Here is a 19,221-nt window from a genome sequence, read left to right as displayed (position 1 = left end):
TACCAACCACGTCTGCTGGAAGTTTGTTCCAAAGATCTACTACTCTTTCAGTAAAATAATATTTTCTCACGTTGCTTTTGATCTTTCCCCCAACTAACTTCAGATTGTGTCCCCTTGTTCTTGTGTTCACTTTCCCATTAAAAACACTTCCCTCCTGGACCTTATTTAACCCTTTAACATATTTAAATGTTTCGATCGTGTCCCCCCTTTTCCTTCTGTCCTCCAGACTATACAGATTGAGTTCATGAAGTCTTTCCTGATACGTTTTATGCTTAAGACCTTCCACCATTCTTGTAGCCCATCTTTGGACCCGTTCAATTTTGTCAATATCTTTTTGTAGATGAGGTCTCCAGAACTGAACACAGCATTCCAAATGTGGTCTCACCAGCACTCTATATAGCGGGATCACAATCTCCCTCTTCCTGCTTGTTATACCTCTAGCTATGCAGCCAAGCATCCAAGCATCAACAATTGAAATTAATGCACATATTTGATTTTGTTTCCATTTGTCTTTCCTTCTTTTTTCCAGGACACACCTTCTGCATTTCATTAACATAAGGAAGATTATAAATAATCAAACTATCAGTTTATTCAGTATTTTTGAGCAATATTTGAAGAAAATAGGCTTCTTCAGTTTGCAAAGAGAAATTCCAAATGCAGATTCTAGAAGAATCTGTGGGAAAATTTCTATTTCTATTTCATCAAGGATATTGCCAAAAGAAGTATTTTGTTTGTCTGCATGTACATAATTTTGGCTGGGCCTGACTCCATGTTGTCCAGAGTGCTTGTAAGAACCCCAGCATGTTGGGAGCCAACTCCTCAGTGGTTTTCCAAAAAAATGGATCACTCTAGGGATACTTGGAATCATTCCGCACTCCACTGGAACGCAAATAGAGCATATAATGTCCTTAAAAAGTAAAAAGGCTTTTCCTGAATTTCAACAGATCAGCAACTTTGATGCAATAAAATAAAATCACAATTGTAAACAACAGCCTCTGCAGCTCATTCTTCGTTTGAACCTACCAGAAATCCATCCATGCCTCAGAAATAGAGAAATTTAGTTTGTAAAGTGTAAATTATTATTTTACTGAAAGAGTAGTAGATCCTTGGAACAAACTTCCAGCAGACGTGGTTGATAAATCCACACTGAATTTAAACATGCCTGGGATAAACATATATCCATCCTGAGATAAAATACAGAAAATAGTATAAGGGCAGACTAGATGGATCATGAGGTCTTTTTCTGCCGTCAGTCTTCTATGTTTCTATGTTTCTAAATTATCGACAGCCATCTCGCAGTGAAGGGCTACCAAAAATTTTACTTAATGCAGGACACCCTGCATTTTCTTTCAACATACATACATTACATACATACAGAGGAGGGGATCACTTTATTCTTCAGGGCACCAGAGGGCCGGACGAGGAACAATGGCTGGAAGCTGACCAAGGAGAGATTCAACATGGAGATAAGGAGGAACTTCCTGACGGTCAGAGCGATCAACCAATGGAACAACCTACCAGCGGACCTTGTGAACTCCAACACTCTGGACATTTTTAAGAGAAGATTGAACTGCCACTTGATAGGTGTGCTATAGGGTTCCTGCATGGGCAGGGGGTTGAACTCGATGGCCTTCATGGTCCCTTTCAACTCTAATGATAGATAGATAGATAGATAGATAGATAGATAGATAGGTAGATAGATAGATAGATAGATAGATAGATAGATAGAGCATCTGTTTTTGATAGTCACTGTCAAAATTACTTAATTACAGACAGTGAAATATCTCGGTGAACCTTGATAAGTTAGTCTAGAAGAACAGAAATAGAAAAATTAAGAAAGAGCAATATGAATAACCTCATTTTCTGGTAAATTGTTGTTATTTGAAACAAATTATTATAAGTTAATCATGGGAAGCAAACCAATTCCAGATGTAGCGGTTTCCAGATCATCTCATGACAGGAAATGGATAAAGTTGGGGAAACGTTTGTTCGAAAGTGCTCTCAAAAGATTTTCCCACACTCCCCCCCCCAAAAAAAAAAATCACCAAGATATCATTTCCTAAAATGAACCTTTTAAATATCCAATCCATGATGATCAAAGCTTTTTCCAAACTTCTGACTGCTTCTTTATGTCTATATATAATGACAAAAAGGTTTAAAATTCTTCAATTCTATCTTTATCCCTTTTTTTTTTTACTTGTTAGATCTTCTAATTAAAGAAAACAAAGGAAATCTCATCTCTCAAGGTATCCTAGTGCTTAAAGGGCCAACTTCTTCAGCCCAATATCCCTCTTTTAGAAGAAAGGTCAACTTTTCAGTAAGGTCAGAGAGCTCAATTTTGATCAAAACATTCCAAGGCATGGAGACAAGCTTCCTTTCCCAACAAATTTACTTGCAAAATTCTTGTCTGCTCTACATTAATGTCAATCAATTATTCTTCTTTCTCTTGTTAATCACCTCCTGCAACAAGAACGGGAACACAAGAGCACACAACAGATTTAAATTTAATATTAACCGTTCCAAACTTGACTGTAAAAAATATGATTTCAACAATCGAGTTGTCGAAGCGTGGAACTCATTACCGGACTCAATTGTGTCAACTCCTAACCCCCAACATTTCTCCCCTAGACTATCCACGATTGACCTCTCCAGGTTCCTAAGAGGTCAGTAAGGGGCGTACATAAGTGCCCTAGTGTGTCTTTTGTCCCCTGTCCAATTGTCTTTCCTTTATCTCATATATCTTATATATTTTCTTCCTTTCCTATATCTTCTCCTCTATTTTTACATATTATCTTTATATATATTACTTCATGTCTATTCTCTTCCATATGTATTGTGTATTGGACAAATGAATAAATAAAATAAATAAATAAATAGCTTCAAGTTGCCAAAGTTGGGAAACACTGCTGTAGAGGCAGTTCATGTGGAAGTGGTTTAATTGGCTAGCATGTCTCCTGTATACAGATCAAGTCACACTGGCATACATCAGGGTAGTTAGCGCTACTGCATGGTAGACTTTGAGCTTTGTAGAAAGGTTTTCCATAAAGATTCCATGTACATCCAATGTGCACATCTCTCTCTTTCTTTTCTGCTACCATCCATCTTTCATCCTGAACAAATGTACCGAAAACATACAAGTAGTTACAAACATGTTGACAACATTCTCTTTTCAGTGTGAATTTAAATGGTAGGTCTTAAATTTCTAATGTATAAATCTATGCAGGAAAAAAGAACCTCTTAGGAACACTTTTCAGTGTTCCTAAGAGGCCAGTAAGGGGCGTACATAAGTGCACTAGTGTGCCTTTCGTCCCCTGTCCAACTGTCTTTCCTTTATCTCATATCTAATATATATTTTCTTCCTTTCATATATCTTCTCCTCTGTTTTTACATATTATCTTTATATATATTACTTCATGTCTATTCTCTTCCATATGTATTGTGTATTGGACAAATGAATGAATGAATGAATGAATGAATGAATAAATAAATAAATAAATAAATAAATAAATAAATCTAGTTGTTCAGGAAGGAAAGTTTTCCTCAGCATAGCATGCTGAGGAAAAGGCTGGACGCCCATAATAATCTGTTAGACAATTCAGACTAAGCTAAATTGCTGTAAATGGAATGATGCTACATATGTGCGTACATGTGTGTGTGTGTATTCAAACTTACAAAGAACTGATAAAGAAATAAAGGGAGACTAGTATAGATCTGTCTAACAAGGCAAGTAGTCCAAGTATGAGTTCAAGATTGACCAGATTCTTAAATAGAAAAGTTTGTAAGAAGAAGCAATTTTTCCCATAGGAATCAATGTAAAAGCAAATAATGCGTGTGATTGGGGAAACCGCTGGGAGGGTGGATGCCCTGTTTTCTCCCAGGAGATTCCTAGAGAGGCCCCACAGAGGCTTCTCCCTGCCTTTTCCGGCCCTGTTTCCTCCCACGTGATTCCTAGAGAGGCCCCACGGAGGCTTCTCCCTGCCTTTTCCAGTTACAGTTTCAGAGGCTCGGGTTTGTAAGTGGAAAATGGTTCTTGGGAAGAGGCAAAAAAATCTCGAACGCCCGGTTTTTATCTAGAAAAGTTCTTAAGTAGACATGTGCTTAGGTAGGGGTACCACTGTATATTAGTCTCCCTTTATTTCTCTTTTAGTTCTTTGTAAGTTTGAAAATATGGTTTGTAGCTTGGATGGTTCCTGGAGGAAAAATATGTTCCCTCCCATATTTGGGTATATTGGGTGACTCAACAGAATACACACACACATCTATATTCTATTCTATTCTATTCTATTCTATCCTCTCCTCTCTTCTCCTATCCTATCTTATCCTGACCTGAAGTGACCTGGCCTACCCTACCCTCCCTCCCTCCTTACCTACCTACCTACCTACCTACCTAACTATCTATCTATCTATCTATCTATCTATCTATCTATCTATCTATCTATCTATCTATCTCTATCTCTATCTCCCTACAACATGTTTTTGCAGTTGAAACATATTAGGATCAAAGTGACTTTAAGGAAAGCCTGTCCCATAAAATCAGTGGTATGATAAATCTTGTGGGTTTGACATTCTCTGTGGCAAGACTGATTTGTAAAATGTCAAGCATTGGAATTCAGCCAAAGCCAATGCATTTACCACTGGAGGGAAATATTAAAATATGTATTTAGTCTGGAATTTTAATTCAATACTTTGTATTTTATATCTATTGTGCTTTGTTGTTTTTATGGACATTTTTATTATATCTTTACAAACAGTTCAAAACTGGTGGGAAGTAAGTAGTATTTAATTCTTTAAAAGAAACATAACACATGCAATCTTACATTTCTATTTTAAAGTACTAGTTGGAAAGTCTGTTTTTCTTTTATCTATTTAGCTTTGTGAAGTCCTTTGCATTAACAGCTAAGTCTCTTGTGCTAGTTACACAAAAGAAGTATCTATTTTCTTTGTGCTGTACCCAAGTTCAATTGATATTTTATTTTATTATTTTATTTTATTATTTTATTATATTTTTAATTTTATTTGCTTTATTTTATTTTATTATTATATTTTACTTTATTTTATTTTATTTTATGTTTTATTTTATTATTTTATTTTATATTTTATTTTATTATTTTATTTTATTTTATTTTATTATTATATTTTACTTTATTTTATTTTATTATTTTATTTTATTTTATTTTTTATTTTAATTTATTTATTTATTTATTTTATTTTATTTCAGTTCATTTCATTTCATTATTTATTTCATTTATTTATTTTTTATTATTATTATTTTATTTATTTTTTATTTTATTTATTATTTTACTTTACTTTACTTTACTTTACTTTACTTTACTTTACTTTACTTTACTTTATTTTATTTTATTTTATTTTATTTTATTTTATTTTATTTTATTTTATTTTATTTGTACAGTGGTACCTCTACTTAAGAACGCCTCTACTTAAGAACTTTTCTAGATAAGAACCGGGTGTTCAAGATTTTTTTTTCTTCTTCTTAAGAACCATTTTCTACTTACGAACCCAAGCCCAAAAAAATTTCCCAGGAAATTTGAGAGCGGCACGAAGGCCCAGCCAGTTTCCTACCATTCCCCCATTAATCCTGGCCATCTCGGGCTTTTCTGGGCTGCCAGAGGAGATTTTCGGTGATGCTCGCCTTCTCGCCTGCCTGGGTTTCTCTCTCTGGCACAGTGTATGGGAAGCAGCCTCGCGCCAGATATATGGGAGGCACGTGCTCCTCCTCACCGCCTCAGAGTCCGTCTTTTTTTTTTTTAAGCCTTAAAGTTTTGGATTTTTTGGATTCACCTCACCTCACCTTCTTCCTTCAGCACCAACTGTCCTCCTTCTCTTCTTCCTCCTCCTCCTCCCACCCAAATTTCGAGCTTTTATTTCTTTCCTAATGGGTTTGCATGCATTATTTGCTTTTACATTGATTCCTATGGGAAAAAATTGCTTCTACTTATACATTTTTCTACTTAAGAACCTGGTCACAGAATGAATTAAGTTCTTATGTAGAGGTACCACTGTATTTGATTTCTTCTTCCAAGTGTCAACCTGTTTGCTTTCCATCTCTGGACAGCTGAAGTGGTTATCGGATCTTGCTTCTTTTGAAAAACAAGAAGTTTAAGTGTCTGAGTTATTCTTTGAGGTGTCCAGCCAAGCCACAAAAAAACCGCTCTGTGTCTGAAGAGTTACTTCAACAAGGGGAAAGTAATGGTCATGCCTTGTAAGAATCATTCCAAAGAACAAGGGCTTTTTTCTCCTGTACAAGAGAGATTAAAGACCTAAGAGATAAAGTGGCTCTCAAGACTGATAAATTGCTAATCAAGAATCTCCTTTGGACTGATGAACGAACCTTGGAAAAGAGCCAATATTCTGGCTGCCTGAAGTTGGCTTTGTTCACCCCTTCAATCCATCATCATTCCGTCATCTCAGCTCGCATGAATCAAAGCCATGGTGGATTCTATTTCAAGTCCACTCACTCATTATGACGTGTGTGAGTCATGTTCATGCCCAGTGAGAGTCAACATTCATGGCATAACTCCAATTTTATTTTTTATTTTATACACACACACTCACACTCGTAACAGAATACCCTACGCAACTAGACTTACAATCCTAGGTTTAGAAAGCTTAGAACTACGTCACCTTAAACACGATCTAAGCATAGCCCACAAAATCATCTGCTACAATGTGCTTACTGTCAAGGACTACTTCAGCTTCAATCACAACAACACTTGAGCACACAACAGATTACAAACTTAAAGTAAACCGCTCTAAACTCGACTGCAGGAAATACAACTTTAGTAATTGTGTAGTTGATGCATGGAACTCACTACCAGACTCTGTAGTATCATCACCTAACCCCCAAAACTTTACCCTTAGGCTATCCACTCTTGACCTCTTCCGCTTCCTAAGAGGTCAGTAAGGGGCATGCATAAGTGCTCCAGCTTGCCTTCCATCCCCTGTCCTAATGTTGCTTTTTTACTAGTATCATGTATATGAATATTATTATATCTTTGTATATCATCAATATGTACTTGACAAAACAAACAAACATAGTGCTTTACAGCCCTCTCTAAGCAGTTTACAGAGTCAGATTGAACTGCTGGCAGTTGGTAAAATTAGCTTGTAGTGCTACATTCGAACCACTGGGCCATCATAACTCTATATACAAAAAAGCAAGTTAGTAAATGAGGCAAATTAGACTACAAGTTACAGAGAAGGAAATCTAGGGGAAAAAATCCACAATGCATTTCTATAGGACAGGCATTTATTTATTTATTCTTTCTTTCTTTCTTTCTTTCTTTCTTTCTTTCTTTCATTCATTCAAGTACATATTGGTGGTATACAAAGATATAATGCTGTACTTATGCATGCCCCTTACTGACCTCTAAGGAATTGGGTGAGGTCAACAATGGATAGTCTAAGGGTAAAGTTTTGGGGGTTTGGTGTTACCAGCTGCTCTTTTCTAAACTCCTCTCAATCACAAAATAGAAAGGTGCACAACATTCTCAGAGACACTTCTCATCCTGCTTACAATTTTTTTTGACTGCTGCCTTCCGGCGGAAGAGACAGAACAATTAAAACTTGGACCACACCTGTGCTTCCTAGAGTACAGGTAACAAACTCACTGTGTCACATTGATGTCACATGCCCAGTCAACGAAGCAGTGGAAGTGATGTGCTGGTGCCTGGAGGCTGTTGGGGCCTGGATGGGTGTCAACAGACTCAAACTCAACCCGGATAAGACGGAGTGGCTGTGGGTTCTGCCTCCCAAGGACAATCCCATCTGTCCGTCCATTACCCTGGGGGGGGAATTATTGACCCTCTCAGAGAGGGTCCGCAACTTGGGCGTCCTCCTCGACCCACAGCTTACATTAGAAAACCATCTCTCAGCTGTGGCGAGTGGGGCGTTTACCCAGGTTCGCCTGGTGCACCAGTTGCGGCCCTATCTGGACCGGGACTCATTGCTCACAGTCACTCATGCCCTCATCACCTCGAGGTTCGACTACTGTAATGCTCTCTACATGGGGCTACCTTTGAAAAGTGTTCGGAAACTTCAGATCGTGCAGAATGCAGCTGCAAGAGCAGTCATGGGCTTACCTAGGTATGCCCATGTCTCACCATCACTCCGCAGTCTGCATTGGCTGCCGATCAATTTCCGGTCACAATTCAAAGTGTTGGTTATGACCTTTAAAGCCCTTCATGGCATCGGACCAGAATATCTCCGAGACCGCCTTCTGCCGCACGAATCCCAGCGACCAATTAGGTCCCACAGAGTGGGCCTTCTCCGGGTCCCGTCAACTAAACAATGCCGGTTGGCGGGTCCCAGGGGAAGAGCCTTCTCTGTGGCGGCACCGGCTCTCTGGAACCAACTCCCCCCGGAGATTAGAACTGCCCCTACTCTTCCTGCCTTCCGAAAACTCCTTAAGACCCACCTTTGCCGTCAGGCATGGGAAAACTAAACATCTCCCCTGGGCACGTTAATTTATACATGGTATGCTTGTGAGTGTGTTTGCTATTACATGGGGTTTTTCTTAAATCGTTAAATATTTTAATTAATTGCATTGTTGTGACTGTTTTACTTGTTGTGAGCCGCCCCGAGTCTTCGGAGAGGGGCGGCATACAAGTCCAATTAATAAATAAATAAATAAATAAATGATGTTTTGTGATTTTTTTTTTCACATTCACGGAACTTAGGTGAGCAAGGAGAGAACAGAGACCTGTGTCAAATGACTTTTAAACAAACAAACACTTTATTGTCATTGTATGAATATACACATGCTCAGCCCGCCACAATTTCCCACCTGAACCATCCAACATCCACACAACAGACCAAGTAGTCTTCTCCAGCACTGATGGTGGACCTCTTAGTACATTGTTAAGTGCAATTATAGCTCTGGGATAAAAACTGTTCCGAAAACATGTGGTCCAAGTTTTTATTGTTCTGTATCTTCAGTCGGAAGGCAGCAGTCAAAAAAAATTGTAAGCAGGATGAGAAGTGTCTCTGAGAATGTTGTGCACCTTTCTATTTTGTTCCACAGAAGACATATTATATAGATATAATATGTCATATAGATATAATATATCATATGTTCACTATGAAAAATGTTCTGCATACTTTATCTTTCCATGATGATGATTATGATGATGATGATGTTCATTCATCATTTTCGAAGAGGACCTTGACATCTAATGGGTTGTCCACTATGTGTCCACAGGTGGTTGGTAAGGCCTATATCAGCACGGAATGTTCTGCCACATGTCAGGTAGACATGTGTGAGCAGCATTGTTGCAGCATTTGAAATGCTGGCTTTGCAGAGTGCTTGCTGCTCTTGTGCTATGGTTGTTCTTCTGTCTTCAGATGTCTGGCAGCTTTGGTGGGTCCTTGTGTGCCATGTTAATTGATCTTGTGCCAGGGTTTCCCAGGAGGTGGTGTCAATGTCCAGGGACTTGAGAGAGGTTTTCAGCATGCCTTTGTATTGCTTCCTTTGTCCCCTGTTCAATTGTTTTCTTCAGACAGCTCTCCAAAGAGGAGCTATTTAGGGATGCAATGGTCTGGCATCCTTGCAATATGGCCTGCCCAGTAGGTCTGGACTTTCATCAGCAGAGTGTGAATTGATTGCAGGCCTGCTCTGGAGAGGACCTTGTCATCAGGCATCTTATCCTGCCACCAGATCCTCAGAAGACTGTAGAGCAGTGTTTCCCAACCTTGGCAACTTGAAGGTATCTGGACTTCAACTCCCAGAATTTCCCAGCCAGCGAAGTCCAAATAGCTTCAACTGCAACAACACAAGAGTACGCAATAGATTCAAACCTAACGTTTAACCGCTCCAAACTTGACTGTAAAAAATATGACTTTAACAATCGAGTTGTCGAAGCGTGGAACTCATTATCGGACTCAATAGTGTCAACCCCTAACCCCCCAACATTTCTCCCTTAGACTATCCACGGTTGACCTCTCCAGGTTCCTAAGAGGTCAGTAAGGGGCGTACATAAGTGCACTAGCGTGCCTTTCGTCCCCTGTCCAATTGTCTTTCCTTTATCTCATGTATCATATATATTTTCTTCCTTTCATATATCTTCTCCTCTATTTTTACATATTATCTTTATATATATATATTACTTCATGTCTATTCTCTTCCATATGTATTGTGTATTGGACAAATGAATAAATAAAATAAATAAATAAATAGCTTCAAGTTGCCAAGGTTGGGAAACACTGCTGTAGAAGTGGTTTAATTGGAAGTGGTTTTATGTGGAAGTGGTTTAATTGACTAGCATATCTCCTGTATACAGTCCAAGTCTCACTGGCATACACCAGGGTGGTTAGCACTATTGTACAGTAGACTTTGAGCTTTGTAGCAAGGTTTTCCAGAAAGATTCCATGTGCATCCAATGTGCACATATCTCTCTTTTTGTCTGCTACCATTCATCTTTCATCCTGAACAAATGTACCGAAAACATACAAGTACAGTGGTACCTCATCTTACGAACGTCTCTTCTAACGAACTTTTCAAGATACGATCCCGGTGTTTAAGATTTTTTTGCCTCTTCTTCCGAACTATTTTCACCTTACGAACCCAAGCAGCTGCTGCTGGGATGAAGGGGTTTCTTTTTTTCCCCCTTTTTTTGAAGAAAGAAAAGGGAGGGGCTGCTTGGAGTAGGAAACATTTTGCAGAGAACAACGTGCTTGCAAAGGCACTGAAACGGTGTCTTTTGAAGAAAGAAAAGGGAGGGGCGCCCCCCTTGCCTTTCTTCCTTCCCCCTCACCCTTTAGCCTAGCCTTGCTTCTTCCACCCGCCCCCTTTAGCTGCTCCTCCCTGCCCTCTGTTTGCCTCCCTTCTAAAGTTTGGAATTTTCCTGAAGGATTTGCAGGCATTATTTGCTTTTACATTGATTCCTATGGGAAATATTGTTTCATCTTATGAACTCTTCACCTTACGAACCTCCTCCTGGAACCAATTAAGTTCGTATGATGAGGTACCACTGTAGTTACAAACATATTGACAACATTCTCTTTTCAGTGTGAATTTAAATGGTAGGTCTTAAATTTCTAATGTATAAATCTATGCAGGAAAAAAAAGAGAGGAAATGAATGATATTATAACCTTTCTCAGCTTAGGATTCAATTGTTGTGGGATTTCAATTTCCACATTTCCTTGTCGGCATTATCCAGAAAAGCAAGGGATTCTGGGAATTATCACATCTGGGGGGCATCAGGTTAGAGAAGACTGTGCTAGCAAATTAAATGCAAAATGAAATCCCTGAAATAAACGGATCAGCTATATCAGCTGTCAGATGCTTTTCTATTGTGTATGAAGTAATATAACACTCGTTTTACTGCCATGTAGATTTTATTTCCCCATTTATTCATATGGGATTTTCACTTAGGAATAAACTTATTTGATGGCTTGATAGCTAGAGCTCAATCCCCCATTGGCGAAGCCAAAATAATGGAACAGTGATTTGTTACCAGCATTTTAATGAATTTATATCTAAATATCTATCCGCAACAGCTGTTAGTTACATTGCTTTTAATCATTTCCCGGCATTCATGTTCATTACAGTAAATGGAAAAAAAGGTTTTATTCTTCTTCTTCATTTCTACTGAAATAACTGCCAAGGATGATTTATCTCTTTTGGACTAGATGCAATGAATCATAATGTTATGTCACAACAACAAAGTTTTTTTTTTTTTTAAAAAAGTTACCTTAAAGCTAAACAATATTCAGTAGAAAGCATTTCAGATAATGGTGCTCAGTTTTTTTCATGGGGGACAAGAATAAAACTACTTAACTAAGATTGATTTCTTTTTTTTCAATATCAGAATTACAGGGCAGGTTCTGAATTCCCAGACTGTTTAAAATACAGTGCACTTTGAGTAAGAGATAGCAATAACTCTTGATAGCACTGCTTCATAGTGCTTTAAGGCCCTCTCTAAACAGTTTATAGAATCAACGCATTGCCCCCAACAATCTGGCTCCCCATTTTACTGCAAGGATGGAAGGCTGAGTCAACCTTGAGCCAGTCAGGATTGAAAGAATCGAACTACTGACAGTGAGCAGAGTTATCCTGCATTACTGCATTCTAATCAATAGGCCACCACAACACTGTTGTGGTTAGCTCTGCCCCAGCTCCTGCCCCAAGGACTGTGGATGTGGGGGAGACATCCACATGCTGCAGGCCTGTTTTGCCCCCGGTGGAATCGGCTGATGAAGGCTCCTCTGACCAAGAAGACATGAGTGACAGGGAGGAGGAGAGTGTGGCAGACAACTCAGAAGGAGATCAATTATCTAGCTCCTCCTTGGATTCAGAACAAGAGTTAATGATACAGCCACGCATGCGGAGAGCGATGCATAGGCAACAACAACTGAGAGATTATTATCAAAGAAAATGAGGCCATCTGTGGTTGGGTGGGGCTGTGGCTATAAAGAGCAGCCTGTGCGTTTGGCCATTGTGGAGAATTATCTGATCATTGTGTTTCATGCCTGCTTTGCTGACTTTGACCTTTTGTGTGCTGATTTTTCCCCGCTTTGAAACTAAACCAGAGCAAAGTGTGTTTCACTTTGTGAAAGAAGAAGGACTGTGAATTGCCTCACAGCTGCAAGCTAAGTATCTCAGAACTGATAAGGGACTTGTACCAATTACCAGTTTGTTTGGAGACAAGTGCTATTTGCTATACAAAAAGAGGGCTTAGTTTAAGTGACTTTTCATTATAAAGAACATTGTTTTGAATTTTCAAACGTGTGTGTGTGTCTGAAATTTGTACCTGTGAATTTTCGGGAGGAGTCTACCAGAGAGCCTGACAGAACAAACACAATATTTTTTTGTGTACTTCATCCAGTGGTGGGTTGCAGGTGGAACAAACAGGTACTCGAGTATTTTGCTACCGATATTGTGTACCTGTTTGTTCCACCTGCAGCCCACCCCTGGATGAAGTACACAGAAAAGTAAGTAAATGATACCCAGACAACTAATTTTATGCAAGAAATCCATTGTACTAAAAGCAAGGATGTAATTTGGATCTTGCAGCCTGGTCTATATATAAAGCAAACATAATTGCACACAACCGGGGCGGGGGGGGGGGGGCTTTTCTGAGCAAAATAAACAACTAAACATTATTATTTTTTTCATTTCATTTTTCATTTGTTTATCATCAGGTATGTTCAAATCAGTAAACCAATGCAATTTTTTTTAAAAAAAAAACAAGTATGTTTATGATCAGGAATGTTCAAATTAGTAATCCAATGCAAAAGGTATTCAAAAAATTTGGAATGTGCAGATTAATTTATATATAAATGAACAAAATTAAACACAGCCGGGGGGTGGGACTTTTCTGAGCGAAATAAACATTATTTTTTTCATTTCATTTTTCATTTGGTTGTGATCAGGTATGTTCAAATTAGTAAACCAATGCAAAAAGTTTTAAAAAAAATTAAGTAGCTAAAAACAAACTTTTTTAGTCCTGGTCAAATAGACCTGGGAACAGAACAAGTGTATTGTCTTTGCAAACAGAACAGCAGGGTTAATACTTTTCTTACTTCTTTGCCTCACTTTTTTCTTTTCCTTTTCCTAATTTCACTTTAAGCACTTATACTTGTGCTTACTACTTCTATCTTGCAGGTTGATTTAATAATTGCTCAATTTTTATCTATTTTTTCTAATGTTTAAGTTGTACAGTAGTACCTCTAGATACGAGTTTAATTCGTTCCAGAACGGAGCTCGTATGTCGAACAACTCGTATCTTTAACAAATGGCTTTAGACTTTGTTTTTCCCCTCCGAGATAACCAGAAGCAAGGATTCTTCCGCCACCTAGTGGAAGCTCGGCTCGTATCCCGAATTTGAGCTCGGGTGTCGAAAAGAAATTTCGCTCCCGTCGTGGCTTGTAACTTAGAATACTCACATGTGGAGCAGCTCGTATCTAGAGGTACTACTGTATTCTGTTTTTACTTTGTCTTCATTATTCTTGTAAGCTGCCCCAAGCCCGCGAAGAGAAGGGCGGCCTTTAAATCTAGTAAAATAAGTACATAAATAAATAAATAAATTCCCCCATGAGTGTGCACAGGCACCACTGAAGCCTCCTGATTTCCAGTAGGCCCATTGGGCTGTTTTTCACTCTCCCCTGGGTTCAGGAAAGCCTCCTGAAGCCTGAGAATGGCAAAAAAAGGAACCCAACAGGTCAACTGGAAGTTAGTTGGGCCATTTTTCATCATCTCCAGGTTTTTGGACGCTTTCCTGAACACTGGGGATGGCGAAAAATTGCCCAGCATGCCAATTGGAAGTTCATTTCCAAACTTCTAGTTGGGCCGTTGAGCCATTTTTCACCATCCCTCAGGGTTCAGAAGGTTTTCCTGAAGTCTGAGGAGAGTGAAAATGGCTGAAAAGTAGGCCGAAAATCAGGTGGCCAATGCGCATATGTGCACTGGAACTAACATGTGCCCTCAAATATGGCTCCACATATCACCTGTGGCATGCATGCCATAGGTGTGCCATAGAGGGGCTGAGATAGTTTAATACAGTAATACCTTGTCTTACGGACTTAATTGATTCCCGGAGGAGGTTCGTAAGGCGAAAAGTTCGTAAGACGAAACAATGTTTCCCATAGGAAACAATGTAAAATCAATTAATGCGTGCAAGAACACACACACCCCGCAAAAATGGTGCTCCGCTGGGCGCCGCTGCCCGCTGTCGCCTTTTGAAACAGCCGGGGGGCTTCTCGACGTCCTCCCGAACCCGAACGCCAAACCGGAACTTTTGCCGAACTTCCGGCTGAAACGTGGACTCCAGGAAGGACGTCTTCGTGACGTCAAAGCTCTGCCCATGGAATTCCCTATTGGGATTCACTATCTCTGTTTGAGCCTCCCGACCGGCCCGACAGCTCCGCGGCTCTTTTGCAAAGCTGACAGCTGGGCAGCAGGGCTTCTCAGCGTCCTCCTGAGCCCGAACGCCGAACCCAAACTTTTGCCCAACTTCCGGGTTCGGCGTTCAGGCGGTGGGTTCGTAAGACAGAAAAAATTCGGAAGAAAAGGCAAAAAATTTCCGAACCCCGGGTTTGTATCTCGGAAAGTTTGTATGGCGAGGGGTTCGTATCACGCGGTACCACTGTATTTCTTGTTTTGGGTCCCATAAAAATATTAGAGCAACTAAAATGCCATACATGCAATAATGATTGAATTACCCCACTGCTTCAAGCCAATATTATTTAATTAACAAAACCACACACAAACACACACACATACTATGTGATAGTTCAAAGCCTAAGCAAATGAGTCACTTTGCATCAAAATGGTTCCCAGTCAATTTCACACTAAGCACCAGTGCTTTGTAACATCAAAATATTCATCATTTATGCAATGAAGGAAGGAGTGAGGACTGAATATAGAATGCCTCTGATGCATTATTCATTAATATTGATATTGGGATGAAGAAGATTAGCAAAAAAATAAAATAAAAACACTTGACATTCAGGGGCTCCAGAATTTTCAATTAATTGGTGGACACACATGAGCTGGTGGATTTTCTTGAAGATGGGGAGATACATTTTAAGTGTGTAAAATCTTGGGGCAAAATCTCTTGAGCAAGCAAAATTTCTGTTGACCAAGACAGCATTATCCTAATAGCTCCAAAATAAAAAGATGTCCACACAAAAGGTCCAAGTCAGTAAAGCAGTCACGAAACACAACGATCAGATAATCCTCCACAATGGCCAAACCCACAGGCTGCTCTTTATAGCAGCCTCACTAATTACCACAGCCCCACCCAACCACAGGTGGCCTCATTTTCTTTGATAATAATCTCTCAGTTGTTGTTGCCTATGCATCGCTCTCCGCATGCATGGCTGTATCATTAACTCTTGTTCTGAATCCAAGGAGGAGCTAGATAATTGATCTCCTTCTGAGCTGTCTGCCACACTCTCCTCCTCCCTGTCACTCATGTCTTCTTGGTCAGAAGAGCCTTCATCAGCAGATTCCACTGGGGGCAAAACAGGCCCGCAGCATGTGGATGTCTCCCCCACATCCACAGTCCTTGGGGCAGGAGCTGGGCCAGAGCTAGCCACAACAGATATCTGCCTGCCTGCCTGCCTGCCTGCCTGCCTGCCTGCCTGCCTGCCTGCCTGCCTTATTTACTTATTTGGTTAGTTATTTAGTAAGTTCTAGTTCACCTTTTAAATTATACTTTTAATAAATAAAGATCAAAATTATAGTAAACCAAAGGTAGTCCCCAACTTATGACTGTTTGTTTAATCATGGTTCAAATTTATAACATCCTTGGAAATAGTGACTTATAACCTATAGTCACACTACCTGTTACACAATCTCCATGACTGCCTCACATATACACCTGATTGCAACTTCCTGTAGTCATGTAATCATGATTTGCAAAGTTTTTGCGGATTTCCAGCAAAAAAAAAGTTATTGGAGAAGCTGGATTTATTTAATGGCCGTGTTATTCACTCAAAGAGTATCTTAAACACTGTCCTAAAGTCAGGTGCAACCTGATTTATGAGAACAATTTATGACAGAAATTCCTGTTCCAGTTGATGTCATACATTCAGAGCTACTTGTGTGTTTGTTTTAAAGCATTTGAGTAGCTGCCCATCATAAAACCAAACTCTGGATGACAGAATAAAACAGGACATTCAACAATAAATAACATCTAACAATATAACTTCATAATATATTGTATTATATGTGACCTAGTTAAATATATAATCTGAAATATATTGTAAATAAGCCAGGTCAGTTAGTTTCACTGAAGGAGGACCGCACTTTAATGTTGTTATTATATTTAAAATATTCCCATTTTTCTTCACCAATTGACTGTTACTGGCAATTATTCCTAAATTCAGTCTTTGGCCAAATTCTAAAAGAATTTAGCCATGTTTCTATTTGTTTATTCTATTCTTATTTAAGGATGTAGACAATTAAATAATATTATTAAAGGCGATAATAAGATTATTAATACAGTTCAACTTCCTTTAATGTTTGTGGTGAAAACAGCACAACATCTTAAAGTTGAAGACATTTATTAAGAAGAGTGGAATGAGTTCTGGAATTATTGTATGTGCGCATGTGCACACACATACTATTATAATTAAGTATTTTTTCTGTATATAGTATCAGCAATAAAAAATAAGGTAAAAGAAGTAAAATGAGAACATAAAAATGGAAAATTAAGTCAATCATACTGGTAATTGTGATAAATTTAGTGGAAGCACTGTATGGATTCTCATCCTTGCTCTTCCACATACACAACACTTTCACACATTCACACAGGTTCAAATTCCTGATTTTTACCCAGGACTAGAATTGGAAATCTTATTACAATATTGTTGTGGTTAGCTCTGGCCCAGCTCCTGCCCCAAGGACTGTGGATGTGGGGGAGACATTCCCATGCCACAGGCCTGTTTTGCTCCCTGTGGAATCTGATGATGAAGGCTCCTCTGACCAAGAAGACATGAATGACAGGGAGGAGGAGAGTATGGCAGACAGCTCAGAAGGAGATCAATTATCTAGCTCCTCCTTGGATTCAGAACAAGAGTTAATGATACAGCCACGCATGCGGAGAGTGATGCATAGGCAGCAACAACTGAGAGATTATTATCAAAGAAAATGAGGCCACCGGTGGTTGGGTGGGGCTGTGGTAATTAGTGAGGCTGCTATAAAGAGCAGCCTGTGGGTTTAGCCATTGTGGAGGATTATCTGATCGTTGTGTTTCGTGACTGCTTTACTGACTTTGACCTTTTGTGTGCTGATTTTTCCCCGCTTTGAAACTAAACCAGGGCAAAGTGTGTTTCACTTTGTGAAAAAAGAAGGACTGTGAATTGCCTCACAGCTGCAAGCTAAGTATCACAGAACTGATAAGGGACTTGTACAAATTACCAGTTTGTTTGGAGACGAGTACTCTTTGCTATACCAAAAGAGGGCTTGGTTTAAGTGAATTTTCATTATAAAGAACATTGTTTTGAATTTTCAAACGTGGGTGTGTCTGAAATTGTATCTGCATTTTTGGGAGGATTCTACCAGAGAGCTTGACAGAACAAATATGTTCTGGGAGGCAGGAGAGTTCATCTGGACTCTGTAGGCTGGGTTGGGAAACTGCATAAGTTGAGTGGGCAATTGATGAAAATATGTCTAGCAAAGAAGAGCAGAGGATATGGAGGTGGTGAGACTGAAATTTGATACCAAAATGGCAAAGTTTTAATAGTATAATTTTGATATTTGGGCTTTGTTTACGGGTAGTTTGGTAAAATATGGATAGAAGTGAATATTTTTGTAAAACTTCAAGGAAAAATGTATCCAGTTCCATCCTTAAACCTCTTAACATCCCAATCCAAATAGTGTAAACTCATCCCCAGAGTTAATGATATGGTATCTGTTCTGCCGGGCTCTCTGGTAGGAGCCTCCCGAAAATTCAAGGGTACAAATTTCAGACACACATACGTTTGAAAATTCAAAACAATGTTCTTTATCACAAAAGTCAAAATAAACTAAGCACTCTTTTTGTATTGCAAAGAGGACTTATCCCAAAACAACCGGGTAGTCTGTACAATTTCCCTTAAGCAGTGATTAAGTACTTAGCTAGCATCTGTGAAAAAACTTCACACTCCTTCTTCTTCCAACGAAGTGAGACACACACACACACGTTGCTCTGCTTTGGTTTCAAAGGTGTGAAAAATCAACAAACAAAGTCCAGAAAACAGTCACACAGGATTCCTGAAGAACTGCGATCAGATACTCTTTCACAACGGCCAAACCCACACGCTGCTATTTATAGCAGCAGCCCTTATTACTGGAGCCCCACCCAACCACAGGTGGCCTCATTTTCTCCTGTAATAATCCTTCAGTTGTTGTCTCCTATGCATCACTCTATGCATGTGTGGATGTGTCATTAATTTTTGTTCAGAATCCAAGGTTGATACAGATGATTGATCTCCTTCCGGGCTGTCTGCCAAACTCCCCTCGTCCCTGTCACTCATGCTTCCTTGGTCAGAGGAGACTTCATTGGCAGATTCCATCGGGAGCAAAACAGGCCTGCGGCATGTGGATGTCTCCCCCACATCCATCTGCACATTCCTTGGGGCAGGAGCTGGGCCAGAACTAACCACAACAATATCTATTCGTAATCACTCTACTGGATGTCATAGTCAAAAAAATGGAATGGTTGAAAAAAAGGAGTCTATTCCTGTCATGTTTGATATCCCAGCTTGAACAGGCCAAT

Source organism: Erythrolamprus reginae, chromosome 12, assembly GCF_031021105.1.
Source record: "Erythrolamprus reginae isolate rEryReg1 chromosome 12, rEryReg1.hap1, whole genome shotgun sequence".
Taxonomy (NCBI): Eukaryota; Metazoa; Chordata; class Lepidosauria; order Squamata; family Dipsadidae; genus Erythrolamprus; species Erythrolamprus reginae.
Note: the sequence above shows the minus strand (reverse complement) of the source record.